This window comes from Vigna umbellata, chromosome 7 (genome assembly GCF_029865625.1).
Source record: "Vigna umbellata cultivar VRB3 chromosome 7, Vumbellata_1.0, whole genome shotgun sequence".
In the NCBI taxonomy this organism is placed as follows: Eukaryota; Viridiplantae; Streptophyta; class Magnoliopsida; order Fabales; family Fabaceae; genus Vigna; species Vigna umbellata.
Window position 1 is genome coordinate 46,138,751 of NC_142171.1, and position 10,772 is coordinate 46,149,522.

The window sequence follows — 10,772 nt, forward strand, 5'->3', positions numbered from 1 at the left end:
GGAAAAAAACTTGCATACGTTCTTTTCGAGCGAACATTTGGATTTTTTTCTTTGTTTTTTCATAAGATTATTTCACTTGTTAAATATTTAACACTAATATGTATTGCTTTCATCTTTAGATCTTTTGAACAAAATTGACTTCTGGGTTCATCTTAGTCTTCTGATATATGTAATCAGAGAAACTAGGTTTGGCTAGATGCTGTTGTTTTGGTAAATCATTGGCACAGTTAATGGAAGTGGCTACTGAAATCAAAGGTTGGGGCATACCACAAGCCTTGGTGGAATTTGTGGTTTACAAATTGCTTATCAAGGAGTATACATATTCTAGACTTTCTGCATCAAGCCTTTGTCATTTAATCAGTCATACATGCTTAGCCCAGTCTTTGAAATGAATTACACCACCATTTCTTGTTATTCATTGTGTTGTGTGAATATTATAAGGACCATTATTGTGATCATAAAAAAGCTAGAACATTGTGTTTGAACAACCTCAATAGTTGTTTGTACAATTTACTTTGTTTCTTATCAATTGTTCTTTCCTTGAATTTTACATTGTGTTCACATAAGTGCTTTAGCTCTTCACAAAGGTGGTCAAGGAGAACAAAGTATAAGACCATTTATTAGCAAGACGTGAGAACTTCTATTTCAAGCATTATACCTTATTCAAATTTAAACTTTAACTTTAGTTCATTATATTCTTAGTTTCTCATCTTAGTTAATATGGTTTTATATATGAAATCTGTGCAAGTTATCAAACATTATTATCTAAAAGTTTTTATATAAAAATCAAGTAGATCTATAATTACTTATTTTTTATCCTACCATGATAAGGTTTCATGAATTTGTGTGCCAACTGACAAGGTTATCCAAACATAAAGGTCTACAATAGTCATTTATTAGGATACTGAATGTATTGTCCTTATATGAATGAAATTGTGTGGAGTAATAAGGAGTTTAATCCAAAAGGGTTCTTCATTTTGTATTTTCTGTGTCGATTTTATACTAAGTCTTCTGTCAAGTATGATGAAGAAAAAGTGGAGAGCAATTTTGGAGAACATTGATTCATGAAAGTTGACTTTAAATTTAAGCATGCACTTGCCATAATCTTGATTTGAGTATGGGGATTTCTCTTGGGGATTTGAGTCTCGGGATTTACCTAAATCAATATGCTGTTTAGTTTATGTTGTGCCATGCTATATTGATTTCTTATGTTACAATTATGCCATCTTTTGGTTAGTTAGTATTATGAATCTAAAATAATTTTGCTGCTAGACAAAGATAAAGTTCTAGCTTCTGCTAAGAACCCATCATCATAAATAACCCTTAAAGAGATAAATACACGCTGTCTTCAATGCTTCAGTCATTCACTAATTTCAAGAAAAGTCAATAAACTTATTTTCAATTTAACTTCTTTTCTATCTTCTTTTTTATCCTTATCACTATTTCTAGTATTTTGACAAAAAAAGTTTGTTCTTTAGGTTTTAAATTTGAAGATAATATACCTTTTTAATTATATATTTTATTTAATTAATGTGGAGAGAAAAGATTAATGTTATTGGGGTGCTTTTTTTGCAGGTGGAAATGCTGAGAAGGACCATGCTTGTTAGGAGAGATTTAAGGACATGGACTTCCGAAGAAGTGTTTTTAAAGTAGACAGAAACAACCCAGTTTAGATGTGGCTACAAAAACTGCTACGACACTTGCAATTGTGCCTTCATAGTAATAGGTTCTATATTCTGGTTTTACAAGAAGACGTTGCCCCTCCTATTGTCAATCATAGTTATTCACTCATTTTATTGAAAGTTGAAACTAATGACAATAACCTTATATAATATTATATTGTATTTATAAGTTTCTTTGTTTGTTTTAAGGCTCGTAGTTCTATTGTCAATCATAATTATTCACTCATTTTATTGAAAGTTGAAACTAATGACAATATACTTATATAATATTATATTGTATTTATAAGTTTTTTGTTTTAAGGCTCCCTGATCTTTACAAATAAAGGAATTATTTTTTTTCTCTATCCATATGTTACATACGGATTTATCCGTATGTAATTACATATGTAATTATATATGTACTTATATACGGATATTATATACGGATTTATCCGTATATAATTACATATCCGTATATAACTTAGCTACGAGTATATTATATACGGATTTTTGTCCGTATGTATTTCGTATGTAATTAATCATTATATACGGATTTTGAATGTTACATACGGATTTTAGCAGTATGTAATTCCAATTTTTCTTGTAGTGAGCAATTGAAATATTTAATCCAGTTGCTGCTGATCCACAAAAGAGTTGGGTGGTGAATGGTCAACGTCTCAAACCTTATCTAGGGGGAGAGGTGCAACAATTTTCCACAATGATGTTGTTGGTTGATCCTTGAAAGTTTGGGTCAAGCTCGTGACGTTAAACAAGCGCTCACTGGGAGGCAACCCAGAGTTTTGTAAGTATTTTCTGTTTTTAGATTAGGGCTGATGTACTTTATTTGAAACCTGGTTTTTATGATGGTTTGCTATTAACTGTGATTGTATGATAAGTAATGCTGAATGATGCTTATGATTGATTGATGTTGAGATAGATGTGCACATTAAATGCTTATACAGGTGATTCACAAGCTTTGTGAACAAATGCATGATATCATGATTGTGATTGTGAAATTAAGCAGGATGTGTATGTCAAATGTGAATGAGCTTATATGTGAGATTTTGAGCTCCAGAGTTGTTATTGTTGAATGTTATTACTTTGAAAGCATGAATGATTTTGCCCAGGTTTTCTATGATTGAATCAATTGCTTGTTTTGCATCATGTGATCAAGGACATTTGTTGAAAACCTTTTTATTGGCCAAATTCATAAAATCAGCCCACTAAAAGAGAACACTGTGTGTTCTATCTTTTGAACCCTTAGCCTTGAATATACACTGAAAACCCTTGATTGAAATCTTTACCTTGAGTTAAGTAGAAGATCTTGTGTGGTATTGTTAAATATTCAAGTTTGGGGTTGTTGGGAAAAACATGAAAAGCATTGAGCTAAGAGTTAAAAAAAGTAAGAATATGCAAAGAAAAGAAAAGAAAAGAAAAGAAGCAAAGCTCAATGCAAAGGCAAAAGAAAGTTGGGAATGAATGATGATGTGTAGTTATGATTCTATTAACTCAAGGATTTTGTGATCCAGAAAAACCAATTTTCTTGTTAGCCCAGCCACATTATAAGCCATAGAAAAGTCCTTGTGATGATGCATGCTTGTGAATGTTTTTGATTGTGGTAAATGAAAGGCAAAGTTAATTCATGTAACATTGTGATAGTAGAGTGAATGAGTGATCATCTCTTATACACTTGAGTGTGAGTGAAACACTTGACTGAGTGAGGAAATATCACATGAACACATGAACATCCATGTTTAATTGATTGATCATTCATGAAAATAGCATTTGTTGGAATTTAAATGACTTTGTGAATACTAAAGCATGTGCACATCTTGATCGAACTCTTGGTCATAAGTTTGAGTGAAGTTTTTGCTTATCTTGAAAAGAAGATTTTTGAATGAAGTGAATCATCATATAAATTGTTTTAAAGATAGAGGTACATCTTATTTGCTTGAGGACAAGCAAAGTTTTAAGTTTGGGGTTGTGATAACAGTTGAAAACTGTTATTTTCATGATTAAAATTGACACTAAAAGCAACCTTTACACTTAGAAACTAGCTTGAAATCATGCTTTTCTGTATATTTTTGGAAATAAGAGAGCTGGACAGGTTTATGCTTGATTTCAGTGTTTTTGTGCAGGTTTTAAGGTGAATTTGGTAAAAGAAGTGAAGAAGGAGAGAGATGAAATCAGAAAAGACAATAAAAGTGCAAAAGGAGAAGCCGAAGTCACCGCTCAGCGGCAGTTTACCGCTGAGCGGCACTCAGGAGTTTGCGGGAGGTTCGCTGAGGGGCAAAATGGCCGCTGAGGGGAGAAAACAAGTCACGCACTCACCGCTGAGCGGTATTTTACCGCTGAGCGGTACTCTGGAAGTCACGGGAGATCCGCTGAGGGGCAAAATGGCCGCTGAGGGGAGAAAACAAGTCACGCAATCACCGCTGAGCGGTAATTTACCGCTGAGCGGCACTTTAATGGGCTTGGACTTGACTTTTTGTAATTTACGAATGATACATAAGCTTTAGGGTTTCCTAGGGTTAGGCATCTCTGGCTGGAACGAGGCAAACACTCTCTCTACCACCCCTTTGAAGGAGGATCTTGGATGCTGAGGCTTCCGCTTCACCTTTTTAGGGTTTATTCTTTCATTCTTTCATTGTAATTCATCTAGGTTCACCATGAATATGGTGAACTAACCTCTTTATGTTTGTTGGGGAATCAATGTAGTCTTGTGAAACTCTCATATATGGAATCTGTTTTTACATCTTTTAATTAAGACTTATGCTTTCTTTCATCATTAGTTAGGGTTTTTCCTCTTTGTTTAATGCTTGCATGGTTTAACTCATTCGATGCATGATTATTGGTTTTGTCGATACGGGAACGTACGGGGAAGTCTAGATCCGGGGAATTTCTCCCAATTTATATTGGTTGTCGGTAAGCTCCTGTACTTATGAACTAATCATTAGGAATGCTAGGAATTGTATGAACTCGTGATTAGGGAGAAGTCTTCTGGAAAGGTACATTAGAGAGTGGCATTAACAATGGTGATTTGATCGTTGAATTCCTAAAATATATGAGAGTGGATAAGAAGAAATTGAACCCCAACAACATATCCATACATAAATTTCATTGAAAGTGTTTATCTTTTGCTTTTTGCCATTGATCACAATTCATGCATACATGTTTATTTTCTGTCTTGCATTTTAAACCCCAATTAATTCGTTTGTAAGTCTTAGTTAATTAAGAAATCACATAACTAAACTAGGCCGTGAGTCCTTTGGGAAGAACGATACTTGGTCTTACCAAGTTTTATTACTTGAACGATTCGGTCATACTTGTCGATTGAAAACAAGTTTGTGACATCATAATTTGGTGTTCATAAATTTGTCCATCAACAGGTTCCTGGTTTGATCAAATTTCTGAAGAAGTTCAGTAGAAAGAAGAAAAAGAAGAAGAACTTGAGCTTTATTGGGTCAAGCTAATGACATTAAAAGAGCGCTTGCTGGGAGGCAACCCAGTGAATTTAAAAACTTTTGATTTGGTTTTGTAATTTTTAATTTGTGAACATTATTTTTGTATTTATTTTGTTGGATATAGCATCTACTGAAGGATGCTAGGTGGTTAAGTATCTACTGAAGGATACAATGGCTGTAACACCTACTGATGGGTGTTGGTAAGAAAATTTTGCACCTACTGAAGGGTGTTGGTGGATTTTGGGTCAGGCTCGTGACGTTAAACAAGCGCTACCTGGGAGGCAACCCAGTTGATTGAATATTTTTGTTGATTTGTTTTAGTTAGGGTTTGCATAAGCATTTTGAACATTGAAGGAGAAGAACATGCAAAGAAAAAGAAAAGAAAAGAAAAAGAAGCAAAGCTCAATGCAAAGGCAAAGAAAGTTGGGAATGAATAAGATGATTGTGTAGTTATGATTCTATTAACTCAAGGATTTTGTGATCCAGAAAAACCAATTTTCTTGTTAGCCCAGCCACATTATAAGCCATAGAAAAGTCCTTGTGATGATGCATGCTTGTGAATGTTTTTGATTGTGGTAAAATGAAAGGCAAAGTTAATTCATGTAACATTGTGATAGTAGAGTGAATGAGTGATCATCTCTTATACACTTGAGTGTGAGTGAAACACTTGACTGAGTGAGGAAATATCACATGAACACATGAACATCCATGTTTAATTGATTGATCATTCATGAAAATAGCATTTGTTGGAATTTAAATGACTTTGTGAATACTAAAGCATGTGCACATCTTGATCGAACTCTTGGTCATAAGTTTGAGTGAAGTTTTTGCTTATCTTGAAAAGAAGATTTTTGAATGAAGTGAATCATCATATAAATTGTTTTAAAGATAGAGTACATCTTATTTGCTTGAGGACAAGCAAAGTTTTAAGTTTGGGGTGATAACAGTTGAAAAACTGTTATTTTCATGATTAAAATTGACACTAAAAGCAACCTTTACACTTAGAAACTAGCTTGAAATCATGCTTTTCTGTATATTTTTGGAAATAAGAGCTGGACAGGTTTATGCTTGATTTCAGTGTTTTTGTGCAGGTTTTAAGGTGAATTTGGTAAAAGAAGTGAAGAAGGAGAGAGATGAAATCAGAAAAGACAATAAAAAGTGCAAAAGGAGAAGCCGAAGTCACCGCTCAGCGGCAGTTTACCGCTGAGCGGCACTCAGGAGTTTGCGGGAGGTTCGCTGAGGGGCAAAATGGCCGCTGAGGGGAGAAAACAAGTCACGCACTCACCGCTGAGCGGTATTTTACCGCTGAGCGGTACTCTGGAAGTCACGGGAGATCCGCTGAGGGGCAAAATGGCCGCTGAGGGGAGAAAACAAGTCACGCAATCACCGCTGAGCGGTAATTTACCGCTGAGCGGCACTTTAATGGGCTTGGACTTGACTTTTGTAATTTACGAATGATACATAAGCTTTAGGGTTTCCTAGGGTTAGGCATCTCTGGCTGGAACGAGGCAAACACTCTCTCTACCACCCCTTTGAAGGAGGATCTTGGATGCTGAGGCTTCCGCTTCACCTTTTTAGGGTTTATTCTTTCATTCTTTCATTGTAATTCATCTAGGTTCACCATGAATATGGTGAACTAACCTCTTTATGTTTGTTGGGGAATCAATGTAGTCTTGTGAAACTCTCATATATGGAATCTGTTTTACATCTTTTAATTAAGACTTATGCTTTCTTTCATCATTAGTTAGGGTTTTTTCCTCTTTGTTTAATGCTTGCATGGTTTAACTCATTCGATGCATGATTATTGGTTTTGTCGATACGGGAACGTACGGGGAAGTCTAGATCCGGGGAATTTCTCCCAATTTTATATTGGTTGTCGGTAAGCTCCTGTACTTATGAACTAATCATTAGGAATGCTAGGAATTGTATGAACTCGTGATTAGGGAGAAGCCTTCTGGAAAGGTACATTAGAGAGTGGCATTAACAATGGTGATTTGATCGTTGAATTCCTAAATATATGAGAGTGGATAAGAAAAATTGAACCCCAACAACATATCCATACATAAATTTCATTGAAAGTGTTTATCTTTTGCTTTTTGCCATTGATCACAATTCATGCATACATGTTTATTTTCTGTCTTGCATTTTAAACCCCTTAATTCGTTTGTAAGTCTTAGTTATTAAGAAATCACATAACTAAACTAGGCCGTGAGTCCTTTGGGAAGAACGATACTTGGTCTTACCAAGTTTTATTACTTGAACGATTCGGTCATACTTGTCGATTGAAAAAAGTTTGTGACATCATAATTTGGTGTTCATAAATTTGTCCATCAACAGGTTCCTGGTTTGATCAAATTTCTGAAGAAGTTCAGTAGAAAGAAGAAAAGAAGAAGGAACTTGAGCTTTATTGGGTCAAGCTAATGACATTAAAAGAGCGCTTGCTGGAGGCAACCCAGTGAATTTAAAAACTTTTGATTTGGTTTTGTAATTTTTAATTTGTGAACATTATTTTTGTATTTATTTTGTTGGATATAGCATCTACTGAAGGATGCTAGGTGGTTAAGTATCTACTGAAGGATACAATGGCTGTAACACCTACTGATGGTGTTGGTAAGAAAATTTTGCACCTACTGAAGGGTGTTGGTGGATTTTGGGTCAGGCTCGTGACGTTAACAAGCGCTACCTGGGAGGCAACCCAGTTGATTGAATATTTTTGTTGATTTGTTTTAGTTAGGGTTTGCATAAGCATTTTGAACATTGAAGGAGAAGAACATGCAAAGAAAAAGAAAAAAAGAAAAAGAAGCAAAGCTCAATGCAAAGGCAAAAGAAAGTTGGGAATGAATAAGATGATTGTGTAGTTATGATTCTATTAACTCAAGGATTTTGTGATCCAGAAAAACCAATTTTCTTGTTAGCCCAGCCACATTATAAGCCATAGAAAAGTCCTTGTGATGATGCATGCTTGTGAATGTTTTTGATTGTGGTAAATGAAAGGCAAAGTTAATTCATGTAACATTGTGATAGTAGAGTGAATGAGTGATCATCTCTTATACACTTGAGTGTGAGTGAAACACTTGACTGAGTGAGGAAATATCACATGAACACATGAACATCCATGTTTAATTGATTGATCATTCATGAAAAAGCATTTGTTGGAATTTAAATGACTTTGTGAATACTAAAGCATGTGCACATCTTGATCGAACTCTTGGTCATAAGTTTGAGTGAAGTTTTTGCTTATCTTGAAAAGAAGATTTTTGAATGAAGTGAATCATCATATGAATTGTTTTAAAGATAGAGTTACATCTTATTTGCTTGAGGACAAGCAAAGTTTTAAGTTTGGGGTTGTGATAACAGTTGAAAACTGTTATTTTCATGATTAAAATTGACACTAAAAGCAACCTTTACACTTAGAAACTAGCTTGAAATCATGCTTTTCCTCATGTTTTTAGAAATAAGAGAGCTGGACAGGTTATGCTTGATTTCAGTGTTTTTGTGCAGGTTTTTAAGGTGAATTTGGTGAAAGAAGTGAAGGAGAGAGTTGAAATCAGAAAAGACAACAAAAAGTGCAAAAAGGAGAAGCCGAAGTCACCGCTCAGCGGCAGTTTACCGCTGAGCGGCACTCAGGAGCTTGCGGGAGGTCCGCTGAGGGGCAAAATGGCCGCTGAGGGGAGCAAACAGTCACGCACTCACCGATGAGCGGTATTTTACCGCTGAGCGGCATTTTAATGGGCTTGGACTTGACTTTTTGTAATTTACGAATGATATATAAGCTTTAGGGTTTCCTAGGTTAGGCATCTCTGGCTGGAACGAAGCAAACACTCTCTCTTCCACCCCTTTGAAGGAGGATCTTGGATGCTGAGGCTTCCTCTTCACCTTTTTAGGGTTATTCTTTCATTCTTTCATTGTAATTCATCTAGGTTCACCATGAATATGGTGAACTAAACTCTGTATGTTTGTTGGGGAATCAATGTAATCTTGTGAAACTCTCATATATGGAATCTGTTTTTACATCTTTTAATTAAGACTTATGCTTTCTTTTCATCATTAGTTAGGGTTTTTCCTCTTTGCTTAATGCTTGCATTGTTTAACTCATTCGATGCATGATTATTGGTTTTGTCGATACGGGCACGTACGGGGAAGTCTAGATCCGGGGAATTTCTCCCAATTTTATATTGGTTGTCATTAAGCTCCTGCACTTATGAACTGATCATTAGGAATGCTAGGAATTGTATGAACTCGTGATTAGGGACAAGCCTTCTGGAAAGGTACATTAGAGAGTGGCATTAACAATGATGATTTGACTGTTGAATTCCTAAAATATATGAGAGTGGATAATGAAATTGACCCCCAACAACATATTCATATCTATATTTCATTGAAAGTGTTTATCTTTTGCTTTTTGCCATTGATCAAAAATTCATGCATACATGTTTATTTTCTGTCTTGCATCTTAAACCCCAAATATTTCGTTTGTAAGTTAATCAAGAAACCACATAACTAAACTAGGTCGTGAGTCCTTGGGAAGAACGATACTTGGTCTAACCAAGTTTATTACTTGAACGATTATGTCATACTTGCCGATTGAAAACAAGTTTGTGACATCATAATTTGGTGTTCATAAATTTGTCCACCAAGTAACTCTGCAGATTTTTGAAAATCTTGTTTTAAAGCTGTCCTAACTCCACCCAAATGCAATTTTCAGTTTTTCCAGTTCATAATCATGCAGTTTAATCGGTTCAAACATCAAATATATCATCAAATCATGCATAGAAATCAAAACCCCTAAATATTCATGCTTTGACAATCACATCCAATTCAAGAACCCAAGAATGAATGAAATGCATTTTAGTTACTTGGGTGGAGATACTAAATGCAATGAGTATGCTTCCAAGCTAGAATGCTCTCTTCCAACCCAAACTTTGATAGCACACTAGTGAAAAAGTGAGTGGAAGAGAAATTTTCTTAAGAGGGAAGAGTGAAAAGTGTGGAAAACCTTAGAGAAGGTATGTGGGAGTGTTTTGCAGAGAAGAGCTTGAAAGTATGAGAAATTTCGCAGCTTAGGGTTTAAAAATACCCTAATGGGCTCGGCCCCACTAAGGGGAACTAAAGCCCATCTGCGAGAGTACCGCTCAGCGGCACTTTCGTGATGTGCTCTTCTCCTTCTTTTCTTAACCTACGTGCCTCCCATACATGCCCCTCACTGGTTCCCTGCAATTCAATGTTTAAAATGCTTATGCAAACCCTAGCTAAAATAAACAAAAAATCAATCAACTGGGTTGCCTCCCAGTAGCGCTTGTTTAACGTCACGAGCCTGACCCAAAATCCTCCAGCACCCTTCAGTAGATGCAAATCTTTCTTACCAACACCCATCAGTAGGTGTATACAAACATAGTATCCTTCAGTAGATACTCTTTCGCCTTACATCCATCAGTAGATGTAAACCCTGTAACAAACTTATAACAAAAACAAAATACCCAAAAGTTCAAAATTACTTCACCAAACAAAAAATTAAAAGTTCTTAAATCACTGGGTTGCCTCCCAGCAAGCGCTCTTTAACGTCACTAGCTTGACCCAATAAAGCTCATGTTCCACCTTCTTTTTCTTCTTTCTACTGAACTTCTTCAGAATTTGATCAAACCAGAAC

At 35.5% G+C, this 10,772-nt stretch overlaps 1 long non-coding RNA gene across 1 annotated transcript; it reads left to right on the plus strand.

Annotated features, from left to right (window-relative positions):
• Positions 1-380: 380 nt before the first annotated feature.
• LOC148196407 (uncharacterized) lies at positions 381-1,870 on the plus strand. Its single transcript, XR_015780574.1, has 2 exons — positions 381-630; positions 1,576-1,870. It is a non-coding gene; the product is annotated as an uncharacterized LOC148196407 (long non-coding RNA).
• The last annotated feature ends 8,902 nt before the right edge of the window (positions 1,871-10,772 follow it).